Here is a 5849-nt window from a genome sequence, read left to right on the forward strand (position 1 = left end):
ACCGCCCGATCCGGGACACCGCCCACTGCCCGGGCTCCGCGAGGGGCGGCCGACGGCGCGCGGCTCGGGAAAGCGGGTCTGCGGGGCTGGGGGACCGAAATCGGGGGGCCCCAAGTCCCGGGGACGCCCCAGGAAGCTTGGGGAGGCTCCCCAAAGCAGTGAGCTGGGGCGCGGAGGGCAGTGAGGCCGGAAGCGCCTGTGCGGAGAAGGTCCCCCCTTCTTCCGTGCCGTGGCTTCCTCAGATGTGGCCGGCCTTTCGCCGGTTCTCGCCTTGCTTGCGGGGAGGAGGGGGAATCGGCTGCTTGCGCCCGTGCGGTGCGGGGAACCGAACCCTTGAACCTCCGAGGAGGCGGAGGCTTCCCCTGGGGGCCGAGGACAGACGATATGGGTCGTCTGCAGCAGAATAGAGTTAATGGAAAGAGTGCGTGCGTGCGAGGCTTATCTTTCGGTTCCATTTTCCAGGAGCCTTTTTGAAGTTCCTCCCCTAGCCCTCCGTCAAAGAACCCTCTGGCTGCGTGTAACCTGCTGGCCCCTCATTCCCATTTTCTGCTGCCCTTTGCAGGAGCTCTCCGGAAGTCCCACCCGTCCCCGCATCTCCTAGCCTCTCCCTGACCGGACCAGCCTTGGCACTGTTGATGGGTGCAACCTGCTGGAGACGTTTCTTTCCTAGTTCGCTATGTTCTTGCAGGTTTTCCTTCCAGCCCGAGGCCTCTCTAGGTTTTCAGGGTGCAAGCCGAGGCCTTCTTTCTCCCGCTGACTTGGCCTCAGAGAAGGCTGTACTCACAGTCTGTCACCCCCAGTCACAATCCTGCTCATCTTCACTTGAATTCAACTTCTGGGTTACACTCACTCAGGAAGCAAAAGCACCCGATGCTTCCCTCTGCCCAGTGGCCTCTTGGTGCTGAAGAAATGGGACTGGGGATCCGGAGTGGTAACCTAGCAGTTCAAGTCCTGGCATGGAATGTGCCAGGATCCCATGTGGGCGCCAGTTCTAATCCCGGCAGCCCTATTTCCCATCCAGCTCCCTGCTTGTGGCCTGGGAAGGGACCCTGCACCCACAAGAGAGACCTGGAGGAGGCTCTTGGCTCTTGGTTTCGGATCGGTTCAGCACTGGCCATTGCGGTCACTTGGAGAGCGAATCACTGGACAGAAGATCTTTCTCTCCGTCTCTCCTCCTCTCTGTATATCTGCCTTTCCAATAAAAATAAATAAATCTTTGTGAGCACTGCTATTGGTCCCAAGGCTGTCTCCTACCAGACTCCACCCTAACTAGTAAAACTCTGCCTCAACCAAAAGCCTTTCTCTCCCAATTGCCTCTAAACCTAACAGTATCATCTAAGATTACTCCCTGAGTAGCAAAGAGCTGTGTCTCTTGCTGAGGATCAGATATGAAGATTTCTTGAATGCTCAGTTGACCTCTCTGCACAGTTGGTAAAATCCACTCATGGTATTTTGTTGGGCATATATGTGTTTTTAAAAGCCAAATCCAAATGCTTTAATCAAAAAAGATCATATTTTGAGGTTTTTTTGTTTGTTTGTGTTTGCTTGCTTATTTTGTTTTTTAAGCTTTAGTTATTTCAAAGGCAGAGTGAAAAACAGAGTAGAGAAAAAGATCCATCTACTGGGTCACTCCCCCAAAGTGGCTGCGACAACCATGGCTGAGCCAGGTGGAAGCCAAGAGCTTGGAGCTTCTTCTGGGTCTCCCACACGGGTGCAGGGTCCCAAGGTTTTGGGCCATTCTCTGCTGATTTCCCAGGCCACAAGCAGGGAGCTGGATGGGAAGTAGAGCAGCCAGAACACGAACCAGCACCTACATGGGATCCTGGCACTTGAAGGAGGAGGATTAGCCAATTGAGCCACTGCACTGGGCCTAACTTTTTTTTTTTTTAATTGTTATTTTTTCATGATACAGTTCCATAGGCTCAGGGATTTCTCTTTCCACCCTCTTTGTAGCCCCTCTCAGTCACTATTTTTATCACAGTAGTATAATTCTTCAATAATAGTCATGGGTCCATCATTCTGCCGTTTAAGTGTATCATGACATTGTAGGTATAGACGACAGTAGAAAGTTCAGTGTCTGATTGTTGATAGATAGCCACATACTTTAAGTGGCTAGGGGCCAATGAAATCACCATATCAGGGCACAGGGATACAGGAGTCTTTTGTAGCTACTTCTCTCTCTAAAAAAAAAAAAAAAAGTGGTAATTTTAGTGTCCCTGTCCACATTGCTATTCCTACTCCCTTTTCAGTTTAAAGGGGTGACCCACTCCATGACCCGTCTACCCTGCAACCTCATTGATTCTGTGGGCCTCACGCTTAGGTACCGAGAGAATCTGCTTTTCCTAACCTTTGTGATTGGCTTGGGTGTCCCTTATCCTCCTGGAAACTTCTGTTCAAACTATAGGAAACAGACATGTTTTCCCATATGGGGACACTAGCTTTGTGGCTGGTATAACCCCAAAGCCCCTGTAACCTACTTTTGTTGACATTCAGAAGGACATGAGCCTCTGAGACCAGCTGATAAAGAAGAAAGCAGAGCTCGGAAGCAGTGTCCTGATAAGATGATCTACACTTGGTGAGAGACCCAACGTTTGTTTGCCACTTGCCATCAAGAGAGACTAGATTATCACAGAGACATTTGCCAGTTGTGTGATCCATTCGTCAGATTCACACTGCTGAGGTAGAGGAGGAAATGGAACATCTTAGGGCTAGAAATGTTGTCGACAGGCAGTGAAGAGAGTGCAAGTCACCTTTCTAGAAAGCTCAGTCAAGATCAGAAGCACTCCTGAGCGCACACTCTCGGTCTCGCCCTCCTGAGGTTGACACAGTTTCCAGTGCCTGGTTCACCCTTGCCTGTCAGAAAGCTCTTTTTTGTGGGTTCTTTTGGGGTGTAAGAGATCAGAGGTCTAAATGTTGCACATAGACTTGTTCTCATTGTAACAGGGGCATTTTTGCTGGGTGACACGTAATTACAATGAACTGGTAGTGACTGAACCAACCTGTGTGTCTTCCAGCCACACCTTATCAGCATCCTTCTGGGCCTCCTCCCAATCATTTCTGCACGATATCTGGGCAGAGGCCAAAATGTGACTGACCTTAGGAACCAAGCAACACTTCAAAATCTTTGCAGCAGTTTGCATTCCCCACACCTGATGCCTGGGAGCTCCACAGCCCACAGCCCCTGGGTCACTCAGCAATACCGGTTTTTTAAGATGTGGGCTGGACTTTGGGCCTGGCAGTAAGATTCTGGTTGAGAAGCCCATGTCTCCCACTGGCTCTGGCTCTTGATTTCTGCTAAGGCATACCCTGGGAGGCAGCAGCACATGGGGCCTGCCATGTACTTGGGAGACCTCGACTCAGTGCTTGGCTCCTGCCTGCCTCTCCCACTCCCTCTCAAGAAAAAAAAAATTATTATTAGGAAAGGAATAAAAGTATCCATTCTGGTAAATCATTGTGACTAACTTGGATTTCCATCACTATTAATGATAGCGAGCACCCTTGCACATTTCCTGTCTGCTTACAGCCAGGCCAGGAATAATGGATGTCATGACAGGTGTTTCAGACGACAAACCTGAACTGAAGCCTCAGATATCTGGATCCTTTATTCTATCCGTCAGCACTTCTTCAGCAAATGCCAGCTTGGATACAGCCGTTTGAGTCCACAGATCTATCACAGCCAGAAAACAGAGCCAGCACTGCAGACACTACACAAGTGCGCACGCGCTTAAGGTGGGGGAGCGGTGGAGAGCGGAGGTGAAAACCTTGTGTCAGAGAATAAGCATGCTCGCATACACTTCTTTCCACCTCTTAACGAGATTCAAACATGATCCTTGGAGGAAAAAAAGAAAAGCTCTAAGACATTAAAGACAACGAGAGAGAGCAAATAAGGGATTCAAACTTGGAAAATGAACAGAAAGAAAAAATGGCAACTTAACACGGATTTAACTGACATGAGAAGCAATAAAAGGTAAAGTAAGTGAGGCATATAAGAAAAAAAAAAAAAGAGGTCTGACAAAATGGTCCAGCACAAAGAGGAGACTATTTGATTCACTTCAAATAGTCAAAATCTTAGAAACAGAAGGCTGAGCCATGATGAGCGGGGGCTGAGGGAAGCTGGTAGCAGCGAGAGGGGCTTTTTTAAGGACACAGTTGTCATTTGAGATGACGCGAACCTAGATGAGGATGGTGTTGACTGCACAGCACCATGAAGATACTTCATGTCCCTCAATGAACGGTTACAGTGACAAATTCTGTGCTCTGTGTATGTTGCAAGTTTATAAAAAAAAAAAATGAAAGAGGAGAGGAAAAGTCAGTATGAATTGTTCAAAAATATGGAAGGTTCTGCAACATGTTGAGGGTCGTAACTCAAAGACTGACAGTTGAATATCATAGGACATGCAGAAAGCAAAGCTCTCCCCCAGACGGGATTAAGGCAAGCATGCCTGCGTCTGTCTCCTGTATGCATCACGGCCCTGGACGTTCGAGACAGAGCAGCTGGGCAGACAGAAAAAAAAAATCTAAGTTGGAAAGGAAGACGCAAACATCATTGGTTAAAATCTTGACCCCCCCCCCCCGCCCCTTTGGAGGTCACTGGTGCGTTTGCACACGGAGGACTCTCTGGGGCCTCTGAGCTCCTCATAAAACTTGTGCACACTCCAAGTTTACCCCTAGAGCTTGTTGTCCTGTCACGGAGACAAGGGTCTCTCCTTTGCAATGCACCGTCTTGGGGGTACATGCCCAAGAGGCTGACTCACACAATGAACTGCAGAGCCTTAACTTGGCACCTCCACAAACAGAAGCCCAAGTGAGGAATGTTTGTGACAAGCGGGCCTGGTTGTGTCCAATCGAGAGTGTCTGAGCTTCAGCCAATCACAGGCAGCCAGCTGATCATACCTCGCCCCAACAGGGTAACACCTCATCCCACTGCGGTCAGGCAAGGCAGGCCTGGCTGAGGGCGGGGTTTGCTTCTGTGAGGAGCTCTCTGTTCCTGCTGTGGGGTGGAGTTCTACATCGGGTTGGACGCAGCCCAATTCGTGAATGATTCTTTGTACAAATAAGTGTTGCTGAATACCGACTGTCTGAAGTTTTTTTTTTTTTTTTTCACTCCCAACCGTCTAAAGTTTCTTTTTGCACTCTAACTGAATTTTTGTCTTGTTACAATTTTGGATTCCTGTTTTTGCTTACAATAGTTTGCAAAAAAAAAAAAGCTTAATATATGCTCCTTTACAGCTTTTCTTTAAAGATTTACTTTTGTATTTGAAATGCGGATTTACAGAGAGAAGGAGAGAGGGAGAAGTCTTTCATCCACTGGTTCACTCCCCAAATAGTTGCAACAGCCAGAGCAGCAGGAGCTGAGCTGACCTGAAGCCAGGAGCATCTTCCGGGTCTCCCACACAGGGGCATGGTTCCAAGGTCTTAGGCCGTCCTGCACTGCTTTCCCAGGCCGTAAGCAGGGAGCTGGATCAGAAATGGAGCAGTCAGAACTCAAACTAAAGCCCAGGGATACTGGCACTTGCAGGCAGAAAATTAGCCTGTTGAGCCAATGCACCAGCCCCTCCATTATGTTTGTTTGGTTGGTTTTAGCACTAGTTTCTTTTTTTTTTTTTTTTCATTTGTCTAATGCCTCTGATATGAGTGGAAATTCTAGTCACATTCAGGACCTCAGTGATAGCGCGCCCAATGCTTGTCTACCAAATAGCATGCTGCAAATATGGATGTCTGTGCATTTTTAAAAATCTCATGTTCAGGAAGTATCCATGGGGTCTTTTTTAAAAAGATTTATTTATTTTTATTGGAAAGGCGGATATACAGAGAGGAGGAGACACAGATGAAGATCTTCCATCCGATGA

Source organism: Ochotona princeps, chromosome 17 (assembly GCF_030435755.1).
Source record: "Ochotona princeps isolate mOchPri1 chromosome 17, mOchPri1.hap1, whole genome shotgun sequence".
NCBI lineage: Eukaryota > Metazoa > Chordata > Mammalia > Lagomorpha > Ochotonidae > Ochotona > Ochotona princeps.